Here is a 19,119-nt window from a genome sequence, read left to right as displayed (position 1 = left end):
CTGCTCTTCCATTGGCCGTTCAACAGCCGGTTGACGCCCCTCGGGGTCCATGACGTTGGCCGAGATATCCTGTTGGGAAAGTGTAGGTACACGGACCCACAACAGGGGGCGCAAATGAACGGACAATGGAGGAGGTCAAATAACAACACTTTACTGTTGTGAATGGGCACAACAAATACAACAGATTACAGCAATAGACAAAAAGCCAAATCACAAAAGGTGTCGTGTGGGCAGGCTCGAAGATAGAAGACGTCTGTCCAAAGTAGAACCGGAACCACACGATTTCCTCCACCACCAGACCCCGGGAATACTGGAGCCGCCAAGTCCTGAACTCCCAGGTGGCCACTGCCTCCGCGTGTCGGACCTGGTACTGCTGGCGAGGAACAAAAAAACAATTAAATGTGGGCGCGTTTGCACCCAGCAATCCGCACGGCAGGAAAACTACCTCCACCTCTCGTTGGAAAAGGAGTCTGCTATACAACGCACAAAAGTCACAAAAGGTTACTGTCACACAGTCAGCTGAGAACGTTACCTTCCAGGTAGAACGATATCTCGGCAAAGAGGTGGAGACGTTGTCCTGCTGATGTACCCCTGCTGATCGGATGATTGGTAACAGCTGTTGCAGGTGATGCGTGACAGCTGTCACCCTGGCTGCTCCTGTGAGGCGGCTGCGCCCTCTGGTGCCTGGAGCCCGCACTCCAGACAGGGCGCCCTCTGGTGGTGGGCCAGCAGTACCTCCTCTTCTGGCGGCCCACACAACACAGTCTTGGCCTTGAGATGCTTTAAGTCTTTTTTCCCAGATCTTGGTCTTGGTGTTGGATGACTTGGCCCTGAAGGTTCAAATCTTTGGTCATATAAAATCCAATTTAGGTACCTAAACAACTGTATAATACAGAATACTGCTTCTACTGGAAACAACTGATGTTCCTGAAATTAGTTGCTTAATTTACACATTTTGGATATAAAAGTCAATGTTCTAAGCTCATTTTTTTGTAAATCTCCATGACTTTCTTTCTTTCTTTCTTTTTTTCCTTTATTTATGCCTTGGCCTTGAGGTCTTGGCCCCCAAGACCAAAAGCCTTGGTTATGGCCTTTGGGGTCAAAGCCTTGGCCTTGTAGGCAAAAATGCTGGTTTTGGCCTTTGGGGTCAAAGCCTTGGCCTTTGTGGACCAAAGCCTTGGATTTGGCCTTTGGGATTAAAGTCTTGGCCTTATGGTTTTGGGTCTTGAATACAATATTGCCTGCTACTGTTGACATTTTAAGCAACAGAAGTAATCAAAGTCCAAAATGGCAAAGGCATCAGATAGCTAGCCTTGCCATAAAATCTAAATACCTCTTAAATACCTAAATATCTCCCACTCTGTCAGAGACCAATATTCAAAATATTAAAACGGTCCATATCCATGTCGCCGTGTTCATCCATCTGTCCAGAACTAGATCTCAAAAACCATTCCACTGGTTTGCTTTACAGTTACTATGGCTTTAATACCAACCATCAACTCATCATATAACAAGTTTGGTTATATGAGAAGCTGTCAGTTTTCTGAACGTAAAACTGAATTCTTCCTACTTGTAAGAAGACCCCGGAGGACCAGTAATGCTCTTTGTGTTTACGCCTGTGTTGATTGAATGCTATGACGATGGCTTTCCATAGCAGCTTGGCAACTTGTTTTATTTTAATCTTTGATATTTATGCCTGATATTTACAATAGCCATGGTACGCTCCACAAGAAGTCACGCCATCATTGAGCCCCCAGTCCCCCCCATCTCCCCCGATTCCGACAGGCCAGGCTGGTAAATTTGCATTTTACAATCTATAATCTGACCACAGCAACAGAAGGCTGTATGATGTCATGTTAAAAATGTTTGTGTGCGGCAGTGTCAGAGCCGGCGCTGCGGCTGACAGTCTTATCGCCATAGTTTAGCAGGGAGATTGTCTCTCTTGTCAGCTCATCACATCTCACTGGCTAACGCTCTTATCCACGCTGCCTACCTGCCGTCTATCTGGTCTGCATTATAATCACACGAGGATAATAGGCTTCCCTCTGTGTGCACAGATTGGCACTTTTATTTCCGAATCTGACACGGCACAGGGCTCCGCCTTGTCGTGCTCGCTGCACCTGAAACGCATTCGCAGACAGGCGTGTAGGCTGCACCCCGCCTACGCCAGGGTAACCTCAAGGCCTCGCTCCACACTCAGAAACAAGATGCTATTGTCCTCCACACGGAGAAGTTATCAAGAGCACAGTGAGGAGGAGGAGGAGGAGGAGGAGAACGGGGGAGAAGATAGAAGGGGAACCGTCTGCTCTGCAGGACAGCGTCTGCCTTAAATCAGATTGTCCCCACATTGTTGTGTGAAATTTCAGTTAACATGTAGAGATGTTTTTCCCCTTTTTGCTGGGGTGGGGGAGGGGTCATTTCTGGAGAAGCACAATCGAGGTATTCACAGTCTGGGCCTATGACAGGTCTGGTTGACAGAACAACAACAGAGCGTGCAAAGAAAATCTCCTTGGCACATTCCTCACGCTTGTTAAAGTCAAAGCTGCTTCCTCCACTCATGGTCCGACTCACTGCCTCTGTGTCTTCATCATCGCGCCTTTGTGGACGGGAAGTCCATGGAACATTTCTGTCTTTCCTTCTGTAATAAGGAAAGAGAATTGTGGAATAGGTGGACACTTTCCCTGCAGCGCTTGAAAGACTGAGCAGAGAATTGGATTGTTTGAGGTTGTGATTGTCCTGGATCATGATGAAAATCCAGGCTTTCATAGTGTCCTATAATGTGTCTCTATGCTGCCAAAGTGTTGAACTTGAGACATTTGTGTATCTTGGCAGTGATGTTCGTGTCACTGGGTCCTTGGCATTTGACATTTGATGCTTGGGAAGATCTTACAGACTCATGAGGTTGTTAGACAGAGGTGTTTGGTGAAACTGATACCTTTGCAGGAGAATGAAGATCCAAGTCTTCAGGATTCTGGTGCTTCCTGTCAATTTTAATTGCAGTTAGACAGGTTTAGCAATAAGGAGGCCAAATATTAACCCCAATCCTAACCTTAAACCTCAACCCGAGCCATAAATACACAAACGCTGCATATTTTCAATTTCATTCATTTTCTGCCATTTGTCCAGGTCCAGGTCACTGGGGCAGTAGACCAAGCAGCCCATCCACACTTCTATATCCTCAGTGAAATCCTGTAACTCTTCGTGGGGGATCCCAAGGTGTTCCCAAGCCATCTGGGAAATATAATCGCTCCAGCATGTCCTGGGTATACCTTTGGGTATCCTCCCAGTTGGCCGTGCCTGGAAGACCTCCCTAAGAAGATGACCAGGATGCATCCTCACCAGACAGCCGAACCACCTCAGCTGCCTCTTTTTGATGCGAAGAAGCAGCGGCTCTACTATGAGTCCCTCACAGATATTCAAGCTTCTCACGTTGTCCCGGAGTGCAATCCCAGATACCCGACAGAGAAAGCTCATGACCACAGCTTGTATCCTCAGTCTTGTTTTTTTAGTCATTACTTAAATGTCATAATATTCACAAATATTCAATATATAATATATTTGAATATGATTGTACAGTTCAATGAATATATTAGACCAATTTTCTCAAATGTGTCAAATTCTACATTGTTGGAAATTGTTGTTCAAGTCAAGTCTGGAAGCATGCACTAGTGTTGCAGTTCACAACATCCACAACAACACAGAAGCACCTTGGGTCCTGGATGGCAACCACTCAGGCAGACAACCAGTCCATTCCCACAACTCTAAAATAACCATCAATCTGCCACTGCCGGGAAAAATGTGGGTGTCCTCTTGGCCTTCTCCAGCCACTCGGGTCCTCAACACTCACACTTGATCATGCACAGAGAGATGCACCACATGGCCAAAATGTTGTAGTTGATGGTCCCTCACAATTCAAATAGTACTCATTGTCTTAGTCCCACTCAGTAACTGCTCATTTGACACAAAGGATCCTCAGTTTCAATTTAATTTCATTTATATAGCGCCAAATCACAACAGAGTTGCCCCAAGGCGCTTCACACAAGTAAGGTCTAACCTTACCAACCCCAGAGTAACAATGGTAAGGAAAAACTCTCTGAGGAAGAAACCTCAAGCAGACCAGACTCAAAGGCGTGACCCTCTGCTTGGGCCATGCTACAAACACAAATTACAAAAAAATTCACAGAAACAATTCACAAAACTAATATAGGAAATGCTGTTGGTGCACAGGACAGGAGGGTCTCCAGCACAAACTCCCATCTCTGGATGGAGCTGCACCTTAAACAGAAAGAAAAAACAGAATCAGGCATCAGAAAGACAAAAAAAAATACTGTATAATTAAATAATACGAAAACAGAAGAAATACTAAGGTGATCACCGGCCACTAGCCCTAAGCTTGACCCAGAATTTAGGTAAAGTTGAGGCCGCGGCACACTCCATTTCCTAATAAAATTAATTAAAAGAGTAAAAAACATAAAACAAAACTATACTAGTATGCTAGCTATACAAAAGGGAAAATAAGTGCGTCTTAAATCTGGACTTGAAAGTCTCCACAGAATCTGACTGTTTAACTGACACAGGGAGATCATTCCACAGAACAAGCGCACAATAAGAGAAAGCTCTGTGACCTGCAGACTTCTTATTCACTCTGGGGACACAAGGTAGTCCTGCACCCTGAGAAGGCAAAGCCCGGGCCGGTACGTAAGGTTACCGGTAGGATAGGGAGGTGCCAGTCTGTGAACAATTTTATAGACTAGTAGCAGAACCTTAAAATCTGATCTCACCGGGACAGGAAGCCAGTGAAGAGATCCTAGGAGACCTATAGTACCAAAGACATCCATTTGTTGGCTTGGATCAGTATCACAATCATCCAGAAAAACTTGGACCAGAAATTGTTGGTCCTTTTTTTTTAAATCGTCCAAGTGGAATTCATCTATCTGGAATGACACTTCCCTGTCTTACTGTGTGGTTTAATAAGTGAGGATCCTGGAATGACTTTGTGTCAAACAAATAATTACCGAGGGAGATGAAGAACTAAGCAGTGTCTCTGGTGTTGTGACAGATCGTCTGTGCCTCAGAGCCGACGGCCCCAGTCACTGGGCAAAGCCAAAACATTTGAGCTCTTCTTTAAACTCACTGGGACAATTTGGCATTTGCAACTCAATAACTGGAGCCTGGGAGCTGCTTGCACAGGTGCAACGAGGGACGTGACGGGTTGAGGCGGCACAGTACGTGTCAATCACTCCCGGCCACTAGTGAAGCCCAATTCATGTCAGCTGCTTTGAATGTGATGAGGGATTGTTGTTGCTCAATTAAAAGCCGATCAACGTGAAGGTAAATCAGGCAGTCACATCAAACAAATGGTTATTGAAACGGCCCGCCCATTCCATTAATCTCCTCGCGTGCGCTTGCCAACTCTGGGTCACCGCAGGAGCAGAAAAACCTGCAGCAGCAAGAGTATAAATACAGCAAATATGACAAACACAAATTTGCGATAGCATTTTTCAGTCCGAATGGAAACAACACATGCAGTGCAATTATTATTTTTATTTTTAATGAAACTCCTGCTTCGTGGAGTTGAACAGCACATGGATTTACTTTATGTGAATTCTCTCAGCAGCTTGAGAACATACAGTAATGGAAAATACATTCCACACGTAGACCTCTCGTGGACAAAAGATTCTTCTCGACAAGGTCCTTGTGGTGACAAAGCGCCGTGCGTGTCCCTGGCAGTAGTCACAGGCTCAGATGAATACGTGAAAGTGAAGCACTGCCATATATCACCCCCTGGTCCTCCCCCATCCCCGTGTTCTGTGCGAGCCTCTCAAAGTCACACGCAGCCGTTTGTTATATGCGTTTTGAAACTCTGCGTCGAGGGCTACGGGCCAAGCTGACACTTATGAAATATTTCCCTTGCTGACCTTAGCTACTGCCTCAGCAAGGAGATAATTTTCTGTCAGCAAAACACTGGGAGCAGATTGCAGCAGCAGCAGTAGCACACAACCTTTAGCAACTACACAACACAGCAGCACCGGCAGCGGCTCCATGGAGGTCGTGATTACAGCTTTTAGAGACACACTTCAGTTCTCTTTCTGACTTGCACCAGATTCCGCGAATCAAAATGACAATTTGCTGCTCTGATGTTTTGTAGGAAAACACATTAGGACTGAGATTTACTTCCTACGTGATACATGCACAAATATACACTTACACGCCAGAACTCTTACTGGCGTCGCAGCACAAACATCATTCTGGCTGTCAATAAGAAATCGAAGAAGAAGAGAAACTCCTGTGCCTTTTTTGTCCGTGAAACCAGTCACTCATCAAAGCAGCTTGTGGCTTTTTCCCCCTCAGGAAATTAATACATATGTTTGGTACACTTGCTGGGGAGTTCACTCTCACGTGCCCCCGTGTCCTTTTTGTTAATTCAAAGGCTGCATACTTGTACGGCTGCGTCCTGCAAAGATCTGGCCTTCCAAGACTGCAGAGGCTGGAACATACTGTTCTGAAATGCAACAGTGTAGCTCATGGAGGCATTTTGCTGTTGATGTCATTAGTTTCATCCCTGGACCGTGCCCCTGGTATTTGTGTGGGTTCCCTCCAGGTGCTCCGGCTTCCTCCCACTTCCAAACACATGCAGTTTAGGCAGTGGTGGGCACACTTCCGATAATCCGATAACGATATTATCAAAGATAATGTTTTCTTTATCGGATTATCTTTTTAGATAACTTTAAAAACCATTATTGGACCATTATCTTCCGATTAATCTTGTCCGATAACTTTTTAAACCGATAAACAAGGATGAACAGCGACAAGCATTTTTAAAAATTAGTTAGCACTCACCTGTTAAAAATTATGTAACAGATGCACAGCTAAAAGCTTTGCTAACAGAAGAGAGCCACTTGTATAAAAAGCATCTCAATCCTGTGCAAACAAAGAGAATCAGCCCCAAAAGAAAAAAAAAAAAAAATTATTTTAACACCATAACAATAGCCTGCCGATATCGAAGATAACTTTTCGGTTATCTGATTATCTGTTATCGAAGTTAATTTTTTGGTTATCTGTGCCCACCACTGAGTTTAGGTGAACTGATGACTCTCAGGCTCATTCAGAGTTGGGTGGGCAATATGGCTTGAGCTGCATTCGGCCCAAAATTGGCTCAAGGCGGATGGCCAATTCAAGTTCAAGTTCGTATTTCACTTTATTATCATTAAAAAGTAAATTTAGAGTGCAACAAGATGTCCAAAACACATGTACAACAGAACACAAGACATGGCAACAATAAAAACACTCCTTCCCCAAAAACCAATGGCAAGCCAATGAACAATACACAACTAAAAACTGTCATCATCAACATGGACAGGAATAAAAAAGAAATAATATAATATTAAAAATCCTGTATATTTAAAAGAAATGGCAGTTCATGCATTCAAATTCCTGATAGCCAAGGAATAAAAGAATCCCTGCCATGACTAGTCCTTAGCTTAGGTAGCCTTAAGACAGCGGCCAGAGGGGAGCAATTAAACTCCCCCAAGAGTAGGTGCTCAGGGCAGTTAAAAATTTGGTTGGTCCTTCCTCTGACCTGTTTATCATAAATATGTTGTAGCTGTGCACTTTAGATGCCACGTTTACCAGCTTTATTAACTTACGCTTGCTGCTCATTGGAAGACCACCGTACCACCACCACCAATAAAACAACACGCTGAATGATTTCATCTTCCTCAAAAAAGTCTCCATTGGGCCTTTTGCAGACGGCATCTGTGTTGCTCTCAAAAGATAATTTGCTGTTGATGATGGATCCTGAGTATTTGTACTCATTTACTGTATCAATAACAGTTTGTGAGACATTGTGCTGTGATCTTCAGAAATCAGTTATCATGTCCTTTGTCTTAGAAACATTGATGGACAGATAAAAGTTCTCACACCAAGGAATAAATCACTGACTACAGGGCCACACCCCTCCTCATCATTATTCAAAAGACTCAGTATAACAGTATCATCTGCAAACTTCACCAAAGTGCCTATTCTCATATTACTCCTACAATCATTAGTGTATAAGATAAAAAGCAATGGTGTCAGAGCAGAGCCTTGTGGAGCACCTGTGGAAAAAAAAAGCTTTTGAAGATAAAACACCAAACTCGAACCACACTGCGACCTGTTGGACAGAAAATCCAGTATCCAACCTATTAAGTTCGGCTTCAAGTTAAAAAGAGCCTGAAGTTTCTCAGCCAACAGATAGGGCTGAATAGTACTGAACGCTGAAGAGAAGTCAATAAAAAGGAGCCTAGCATGAGTTTTTGACATTTCCAGATGTTATAAAGGAAATTGAAGAAGGTAAGTTTTGCATCCTCAACAACAATTGGCTTTTTCTAAATGTGAACAGCACAAATGACATTTAAACTAGATTGTTTTCCACTCGGATTTGAGCCAGATTGAGTGGGATTTGCCAAAGATCTGAATGCAAATGTGGCTAGAATCCAGCGAGCACGGGCACCATGAGGTCAACGTCCTCACTACGTAAGTCCACAGCACCCTCTCCACTGAGGTGGCGCTCAATGCAGCTGTAACGGTAAGGACAGCAAAAAAAACTTTTTCTCTGTGGTGCCTTCTCACAAGGAAATCTAGCAGGTGCAAAGCTTCTATGTGTCTCACACACACCCAAGCGCTAGCACGTCCAGATCCACATGCACACGATACCACACACTCACTTTCACACACATCTCTTTCAGCTTGGCCGGATTGAGTTTGGATGCGTATGTAATCTGGATGAGCCGGATTTGAAAACATGTCTGAAAACTATCCGGTTAGAAAGCAATGTGAGCTGAATCCAGCTCGAGTCAGATTGCCAACCCCAGTCTGAACGGGGCTTCAATTGACCATAGGTGTGACAGTGTAAATGTGTTTGTCTTCATGTGTGTACCACCCCCCGCCAACAGCCCAACAGGACCCTTACTGGACTAAATGGTGAATTTTACTAAGTATCTCGTTAATGTGGAGTTGCGTCAGAAAGGGTAAAACGTGCCAAATCCCTCTGGGATCTGCTCTGTGACCTGAGTGAGCCAAAGGGGCCTTTTTTTGTGACGACCTCCAAATATTTGCTGTTGAATTGCACTGTGAGGACCTTTGTTGCGAGGGAGATGCATATTTTACGTTTAATGCTTGTCAGTTTAATGGCAGGTTGATTACTGGAATGCCGCCTCTCTAGGCAGCAGAAGATGACCTCGCCAAGTTGGTCTTTTCTAAAAGTTTATTTAGGATAGCCAGAAGTGTGAGAGAGCTATTCTCGCAGTTCTGCCAGAAGGTTGGACTACCCGGCGTGTCGTAAATTACTCAAGACAGCATTCATGAACAGGGGAGGGTGTGGAGACGAAAGAGAGGGGGTGAAAGACTAAGTGCAGTTTTCTTTTTGGGTCTGTGGTAATGAATGGACTTCTGAACAAGGCAGAAAATACATCATATCACCTTTAGGGTACACATTTCTGCAGCCATAACTCAGCATTTAAAAATAGGGAGGGGAGGCGAATACGACATCTATATTCCTCCCAATGACACTTTATGAGGCTCCCTGCAGTATAAAGCCATTGATTGCTATTTCAAAGCTCGTGTTGCGTCGGTGCTGAGTACCTCCAGCTGCCAGCCTGATGAAAGCCACAGGCAACCCCTTCCATCGGCGAAACCCGTGGACTTTTGGTGGTGTGCGCAGAGTTTTAATGCAGGAACAATTCTGTCATGAGCTTGTTATCGCAAAACATGAGTGTTTTGAAAAGATTGGGCTTTTTCGTTCCTCCCTCTGTGTAACCAGGAGGTGACATATTGTTGGAGACTTGAGGAGAACAAATTACACAACAGAAGAAGAGCAGCAAGAGAGCTGCAAGAAAGAAATGATCTGTCATTTCTATGATGTCAGCATTCTCCATGAAATGAGATTTTGATTGAAAGTAGGTTGGGGCTTAATACTAGGTTGGCTTTGATCAGAAAAAGTGCTTTCTCATAAAGAAGAGGTGACATTTGAGCTGCAGTTTGCCAGAAAGCGCATGAAACTCAAGCCGAGATTAGAATATTTTCTTGTATGAAAATCCTTCTCTGCTCCACAGCATCACTGATGCTACGCTCGTGGAGAAAACATTGTCTGGGTGTCCTGGTGGCTTCCCTCACCATCTTTTTCTTGCAATGTTGCTCAGTTTTTGAGCACTCCTCCTGCAGACAGATTTACCATCCATTGTAAAGGATCTAGGCTTTCATCTCCCAGTGCTTTCTGCCAAACTGTAGCTGAACTTTCAAGTCTTGTTTTTAAGCAAATCCTCCTCTATACCACTTCAATAATGAAACTGGATGTATAACTGGTGATGGAAAATGCAAAATTTGCACTATGCACAGTTTCTCCAGTCATAGCAACAAAGCCTACACCAGAGGTCTTCAACTCATTCCATCTGCTCAAAGTGATGTTAATCAAAGAAATCACCTGGTGGAGGGTGGGGGCTGCAAAGAAAACCTGCACCTCCTGGCCCTGTCTGAGATGAGTTGAAGACCTCTGGCCTATAGCTCTGAGGGGGGTCACACACAAATGTAGCATAGCAAACACCTCTACCAGGAAAAGAACAGATTTTAAGCTCAGATTTGCCTCATCAGTAACAGCAATGAAGAAAACAAGATTTAGTCTTCGGCTGAAGGTGAACGTCGTCACTGTAGAGTTACGTTACTACATTAGTACTACAGCTTTGCTGTAGTAACATAACAGTGCTCTCACTGATTATACACATTAGTCGTCTTTGCAAGAACTTGTCCCAGATATGTTTGAAAAATTTGACATAAAGAGATGAATTTCAACTTCGCACATCGTGCAAAACCTTGGCTGTTGCACGTAACAGCTGTTACCATTTTTAGTCGTGTTGAGAATGCAGATTTATGAAGCGGACACGTCTGTTGTTTTGCAGGTGGAACATTTGCAGAAGAAACAGGAGACAGCGTGTCTAATGGCAGCGTTAGAGGCTGCTGGACTTATGGCTTTGGCAAATTTAACGTTGTGTTCAGTGAACAGTTCCCAGCTGTAATTTACAGTGTTTGCACGAGCTGCTATGAAAACCAAATCCACGGCCCGGCCAAGGTCATTCATCTTCGAACGCCTGAGGGGGAAGAATTCTTTGCCTCTCGGACCACCTGTCCTGTCAGTAAAGTGGAAAATGACAACCAAGAGAAAATTAAAGCCTGTGTATGTTTGTGTCAATGGAAATGTTAATAACAGCGTTTTGGAGAGACGACGAGATGCAAACAAATGTCAGTCCAACAAAGGACATGCTTTAAACATTTCTATCACAGATTACCATCTTGGAATGTCTGATTTAATGACAAATTAAAATAGACAAATACACACTTCTTCGTTCTTTTAAATGGACGTGAGATCTAATTAAAAAGTACAAAGTTTAAAATTTTTAAAAATGAACCATTTTGTTTATTCATTTTCTGCTGATGATGATTCAGGTTTGTGACAGCAGACACAGCAGCTCATCCCACACTTCCCAATCATCGGCCAAGTCCTCTAACACTTTATGGTGGATCCTGACATATTCCTAAAACAGCTGGGAAATATAACCCTCTAGTGTGTCCTAGGTCTTCTCCGGGGCATCTTCCTAGTTGGACATGCCTGGTAGAAGAATGGTTCAGGCATCCTCACCAGATGCCTGAACCACCTCAACTGGCTCCTTTCAATGTGAAGAAGCATCAGCTCCCTGTTCCCGAGTGTAAGTCCAGATACCAGATACAGAGGAATCTCATTTTCGCTGCTTATGTCCTTGACCTTGTTCTTTTGGTCATTACCCAAAGTTCATAACCATAGGTGAGGATAGGAATGTAAATAGAGACTCAGGTCATTCTTCACCATAACGATCTGGTACAGGGGACCATGACTTCAGATTTGGAGGTGAATCCACTGGTTTCCCAAGTTTTTTTTCCAATTAAAATCAACATGTTAGAATTTATAGTAATGATACGTAGGCACGTTAGTCAGCAAAGCTAATTGTCTGAGTAGCGACCAGGCTTGCACGACTCTCACACTTGGCCTGAGATTTGCTCGTAATGGCTGAAGTTACAAGTTTTCATACCTCAGGTGATTCCTCCTGGCCTTGCTGAGTCATGAATCCTCCCAGGCAGACAAACCGTTATTCTAATCCAATTAAATTTGTTCTGCAAATCTGATTGGTTAATCGTGTGAGATTTCAGACCATAAAATATCATGTGGACGGTGGCAAAATATTTAAACTGGTTCACATTTGATGTGTTACTCTGCCCCGACCATGTTGCTGCGCAGGTGTCTTCATTGACGCTGTCACCTGAGGCCGACAGAAACTAGTGTAGCGATGACGATCCCGAAATGCGTGGATTTAATGGATTTAACTGGATTGATTGATGGATTTACCGTGGATTTAACTCAATGCAGCTGACGAGATGGAGAAATCTGTGGGTCTGCTCACAGAATTTCCAGTTTGGCATGAAGACACTGTTGCGACAGCAAGCTTTGAGGAGCGACTACACCCTTTCACAACGATTCGCTGCCTGAATTACTTACAGATAAATAAACCATGCAAACGATGTAATTGGATTAGAATGGGAATAACCCTGTTGTGTCTGATGATTTGCGGACATTCATGCTGGATTATGGTCGCAAATATCTGTTTGACTGCCGCCATGTTAACCGGTTAATTCAAAAGTTGAGGATTTTTCTGTGCTTGGTCAAGTTCCAGCCACTGCTTCTCGCCCCATGCTTGACTTGGGATGTCCCGGGTCTCAGGGCAACTTGGCGTAACTACTCAACTTTTGATGTCTCAAGGTAAGTCTTTCCGTGCTTTGAAACCTGGTCGTCGAGTGCACTGAGTCGGAACCGAGGCACCCCAAGCAGAGTGCGAGCCAGGCCAAGGCAGGGTACATCTGGCCAAGTGCCGTAAAATATTGACTCAGCTCAAAACCAAAAGTTTAACCGATCTTTCCCAACTTAACACAGGCCGAGGACTAGCGCCCCATCCACCCCCACCGTGTGTCAAGTTGTCTCCAACTGACTGAAATGTCTTTCTTGTCTCTTTGTAATTTACCCTATGGCCACATTAGCTACAAATGACAGCGACAAGCATCTGTCTTTGTCGCTTGGTGGGTGCTCCCGCGGTATGCATGCTAACACCTCCAAGATATTTGTAAATCATGTCAGAGGTGTTATCTGCTTACAAAAGCAATATTTTTAGATTGGCAGTGGATATTTTGCTGGATATGGCAAACACGCACCTAGTTGCTATTTGACCGAATCTCCTTGCTGATTGGCTAGTTTAAATGATGTCATCGTAGAAGGTATTACAACATAGCGACGCCCTCAGCATTGAGTGTTGGTGCTACTTTTTCATCTTTAAATGCTGTTTTGGGTGCCATGAAGTCATTTGAATGGAACAGAAAATCACCTACTGCCGGAGGATTCTTCGACGCTAAAAGTAGCTCAAAAATGTGCATAGCCATGCCTGAAATTATTTCCACCATGTGGCGAAAATTATTTCCACCATGTGGTGAAAATTATTTCCACCGTGCCCAAAATTATTTCTACCGCTGCGCCTAAAATTATGTCCACCGGTGTGTTTCACCATGCGTGTGGAAATAATTTTGGGCACGGTGGAAATAATTTTTGCAGTCTTGGTAATTTTTTGTGTAGGGCGGGGATGATAAACAACTTATTTTTTTATTTGGCCTTAAATGGCCTTATTTTGTGTAACTAAGATGATAAAACATTCAAAATGCCATGGTAAACAGAAATAATATCTTAGATTTGTGATTTCCAAAAACTTCAATTCAAGACAGAATAAAAACGAAAATACAGAAGTCCATGTCGGCATGTGTGTTGATCCTGTTTTTTTCTGTCAGTGTCATGTCTGCAAACCTTCGATCAGTCCACCCCTGAAAATAGTGAATGGTAAAAACATGCCAATTTTCAATAATGAAATCATCAATATCAGCTACTATCATGAATGTGAAATAAGGAGATCTTAAACTCCGATTGCCTTAAGTTCCCGCCCGACCGCGGCCATATCCATTCCATCCGTCGTGAATAAATTTAGACAGCCGGCAAAATAGCTGCGTACGGCAAAATATCATCCAGTTCAACTTTGCCGAGGGTGCTACCATGTTGAAATAAACTCTACGATGACGTCATGTGAACTAGCCAACCAGCAAGGAGATCCGATCAAATAGCGCTATGTGCGTGTTTGCCGTATTCTGCAAAATATCCACTGCCTTTAGATATAGAAGTGTTTGCTTCTGTTAACCTGAACAAGATATATGAGAAACATATTAGATTTATACAGAATAAGCTTTACAGTGTTTTCGCCATCTTGGTTTATTTTGTTTGAGCGCGATGTCATGTTGCCTTTTCATTCCGATTGGTAGTCGCCATGTCATGTCGCTCAGCATTGCATAAAATAGACCTCTGGTCTATTTTGGCCCCGCCTATCCAGATTGACCGTTGTCTCTTGCGCTGTAAATCACCACTCTGAATGAAAATGAATGGCAAGTTGCCCCTTGTTTGCCGCCACTGTACTGTATCTAATGTGACCGTAGGGCTAGAGTCTCGTGTTGCTAACAGCTAAGCTATGAGACCCACCTCCATATTGGGCAGGACAGCTTCAAAGGTGCATGAATGTAAAGACAGCTTGTGTGACTGATTGCTGGTTAACGTTTACCAAAGCTAAAGCACTGCAGGTAATTTACTGTTCACGGTGATAATGTTGCGATGAAATCATACAGTTCTGAGTTTTCAGTTCAAAAATGCTCATGTGACTACAACTATGTGACCTCATTATTGTTGCTGTCAAAGCAGATTTGACCTTATAGGGCCCAATCTGCTTAAATGACCTCATCCTATAATACGGCTGTAAATGTGTGCAGCGGTGATGTCATCAATTGCTGCGTATAATACAAGATCATAATGAGAAAACAGAGTGCATTCTCTCACATGCACAAACAGAACGCTGGCTCTCTGGAATCCATTTAAGGAATTTTTTTTTATAATGTGTGCAACAGGGACAAGGCCTCACACTGGGTTTCAGCTTTTAAGGCTGAGTGTTGGTGTGTTGTGTCTGTCTGAAGTGAGCAGGAAGAATCTGCACTTCAGCAGGAGGTGCATCCAAGGTCAATAAACTGTGTGTTCAACAGAATGCCCTTGAAGCAAGACATACAACTCATCCGAGCTTCAAGGTTCCTGACCTCTTGACCCTCTCAGTTGATGGGATACACAAAACGAGAGGAACATTTTCCTTGTTGGCCATCTTAGCACAGTCAAAATCCCTTTTCAAACATACAAGCTGGAGCTTTGTCAGAATTGAACAGAACAAGTTTTCGATTTTCAACATGCAACTTGTTCTGTTCCTTCAATACACAAGCCCAGTTATTTAATCGTGTACATTAAATGTTTACTTTAGGATAAGCAACTTAGGTGGAAATTATTGTCTTGAATATAAGACAATCCTGATTGTAAGACATGTCTCAGGAAAAATACTTTCTGAAGACCAAAGCTTAGTTTTCAAAAAGAAAATGCATTTATTTGAAAATAATGCAAATAAAAGCACAGTGACAAAATATGTGAGGTTGCATTAAGCAGTGATGTAATAATGAGGTGCAACAATAAGTGTGAAGTGGCTCAGTTCATTATATCATGTCCCTGAGTCATCATGTCACCAGTCAGTTCCTCACTTTACGCAGGCAAATAAATGCCCAAATGGTCCTCAGAGATTCCCGTGATGAAATGATGAAAGCAACTACAATGATTTTAAAGCACTTATGAAAATCAGTTATTGTTTCAGTGGTTAGAAACAAATAGAAACAACAGTCCATGTTAATGGAGTCTAGTGGAAAACTGTGGCTGCAGTTTTTCCCATTCTGATGCAGAAGAAAAGTGGAAGTCAAACACGGCGTGGCATGGTGAAATTGTTGCTCTCTTTGTAAATCCCCCATGATGCAGTTCAAGCAGTAAAAACAGCGTGTTTCCATTGTTGGAATAAAATTGTGAAGGGACAAAAGGAGAGGTTTTGTGTCAAAAGAGGTCTCGATCTCAGTGGGATTAACCTCGTTAAATAAAGGTTAAATTAAATTGAAATAAAAAAGCCAGTGCAGTGGTCAAAGTGGTGGCAATAGGAATGCAAGGAAATCTGGGAAAGCTGTAAATACAGTAATTGTGATTTATTGTGTTATTTATAAATGTGTGTGTGTATGTATATGTATATATACATACATATTCTATTTCTATTTCTACCTCATATTCTTATGTCTTGTTACAAGTATTATATATCATTGCTTATCTTTGCACACGCTGTTTGATGAACATTTTCCTCTACTTGCACCCATCTTGTGTTTTTTTTAAGAGCTGATATAACATGTGAATTTCTCCTCTGTGAGATCAATAAAGTTTATCTTATCTTATCTTATATGCTTGTTCTTGTTGTGATCTTGTTAAAGTGGTGTTACAATTCAGACAAGTGCTATTTGACACCATAAGTGTAAACTGTACCAAAGACCACGACACTGGCCTGCTGTTGTGAGTGACTTGTGTCTGTCACAGGTGGTTGGCACCACCTCTTGCTGCAGATGTATGACATGTAAATAGTGTAGTTTGGGATTTTAAGATGACCCCATATTTTTTGAGTTGTGTTTTTAAGAAGAAAAATCTTATATTCAGGCCAATAAGGTATGTTTAAAAAAAACATAAATTATGGACTTGATTTTACACATAACGTGTAGATTCATGCAAGTGACAGAACTACATTCACCTAAAGTTTTCCCCTCGAAATAATGGTTATTTTTCCAATAAATTTTTCACATGATGTTCAGGTTGTTGTGAGTCACACCAACAACAAACCGCTTCAACAATCCCCCTGTCGTCTTCTCTTCTCTCGTTTTATTTCTCTCACGCTGTCTGTGTGCGCCTCCACTTTCCTCCTCCTTTATTGTTTCCTGTTTTTGACACTCCTCTGTCTCAGAGGACTTTATCTGTGTCTGCAGAAGAAGTAGGAGTGGATCTTCTGAACGTTGGTTGTTTGACCCTCAGGGAGAAGGTTGGAGGCATTATGTCCTCGCAGGTGCACAGATGGTTTCCAAAGCGCTCCTTTATACAAAACTGAATATAAGGCTTAAACTATTCATCAGACACAATATGGCAAACAATGAGGAGGAACTGCAGCACTGTGTGTTGTCTTTGTTGTCAGTGTTCTCTCTGCTGGATCAGAGTCATCCCTCACTCAGGCTTTACTGGCTTTCTGGAGTAAATCGTCTGTTAATTCCTCGCCGTACTTTCATTGCGTCTGTATTCTTCGTCACTGAGGTGTTGCTCTCTTTGATGAGGCTGACTTGTGCTGTTTGCTTCAGGACTGACAGCAGTAAATTACAGATTCCTATGAGCAGCTATTATGCAGATACGGCACCAAACATTCCCCCAATTTAATAGGGATAATTGTGTTGTAGCAGTGAAATTATAGGTGTAGTTCACAAACTGTCAGCTGCCTGTTTGGAATTGTTATACCTTTTTTTTTAAACATTGGTCTCTTCTGTTGAAGATTAAACCCTGTTTGGTTGTAACACATTAGTACATCCCCATTTATTCATTCATTTTCTACACTCGCTTACTCCAATCAAGGATCACAGGGGGCTGGATCCTGCCAGTCATAGGGTGAGAAGTAGAGTTCACAGGACACCAATCTATCGCAGGGGCACATATAGACAGATAAAGTCATTCACACTCACACACATGCACACGTATGGTCAAAGATACTAGGGGGCTGCTTTCAAAGATACTAGGGGGCACTGGGCACCACCAACCTAGCAACAAGCCTGGCCGGGCACAACAAACCATGACTCCATGTGGAATCTATGTTTAGGTAGTTGAAGTAATGCCATGGCAGAGAAATGAATGATTAAAGGCATCAAGGAGTACTTAAAAGATAGTAATGTTTCCACCACGGGTTACAGAAAGCTGTTAGACCTGGCGGAGAGAGCGGTTGAGATTGGCCAGCCGGCGAGAGAAGGCAGCGATCATGAACAGGAATACCAACGATGTAGAACTGTTGTCCAGAATGGCGAGTCGTTGGCTCTTTTTTTTTTATTGGCCCTACCACACTTCTTCACTATGATAGCTTAATTTAACTTGATGAGTTTTGTGTGGAAATGGGTGAAATGTAATACCGTGAAGTCATCTGTACTTCGGGAGGCCTGTTTACTTGTCGATCATTTTTTGTTTCCTTGTGTCTGATTTGCAGTCATACCCAGGCATGTCTACAATGTAATTCTTTTGAAAGATTTATCAAATTTAAGCATAATCTGTAATATCAGCAGCATATTCCATAGCAATGACAGAGACTTCCAAGCTCTGGATAGCCAAAAACTGCCCAAATCACAAGTTTTACACAAAAACTGTTGTGTACACAAGTGATCTACCGCCAGCGGTTCACACAGCTAACCAAAAAGCTAGCTTGAATAACCACTAATCGGCTAACTGAAAAGTTAACTTTTATAACAGTGAACTCTTTAAAAAAATTAGCAGAGATTACAGCTAACTTTTAGTATGGACTTGGCACACTATCAGCAACTGATAAACCAGTTTTAACTTTTAGTGCCTCAGATTCTTCTGAGTAAATTCAATTCAATGCAGCACTTGTGCCTTTAAACCCCGTCAGCTGCTGCAAAGCCGTCTCACTTACCTTTCACGGTGGCAGTGTAGATCAAAACGCAAGGCACTTTCACTCATGGTTTAATTTATAAACAGACTAATCGGGACTAATCACTCGGGAGGAGCTCGGAGGAGCCGCTGCTCCTCCACGTCGAAAGGAGTCAGTTGAGGTGGCTCGGGCATCTTTTCCGGATGCCCCCTGGACGACCGCTGGAGAGGTGTTCCGGGCACGTCCCACTGGGAGGAGGCCCCGGGGAAGACCCAGGACACACTGGAGAGACTGCATCTCTCGGCTGGCTTGGGAACGCCTTGGGGTTCCCCGGAGGAGCTGGAGGAGGTGTGTGTGGATCAGGAGGTCTGGGCGGCTTTGCTTGAGCTGCTTCCCCGCGACCCGACTCCGGATAAAGCGGAAGAAAATGGATGGATGGATGGATAATCTG

The sequence above is a fragment of the Thalassophryne amazonica genome, chromosome 5 (genome assembly GCF_902500255.1).
Source record: "Thalassophryne amazonica chromosome 5, fThaAma1.1, whole genome shotgun sequence".
Taxonomy (NCBI): Eukaryota; Metazoa; Chordata; class Actinopteri; order Batrachoidiformes; family Batrachoididae; genus Thalassophryne; species Thalassophryne amazonica.
The sequence above is the reverse complement of the archived record's forward strand: the minus strand, read 5'-3'. Positions refer to the sequence as shown.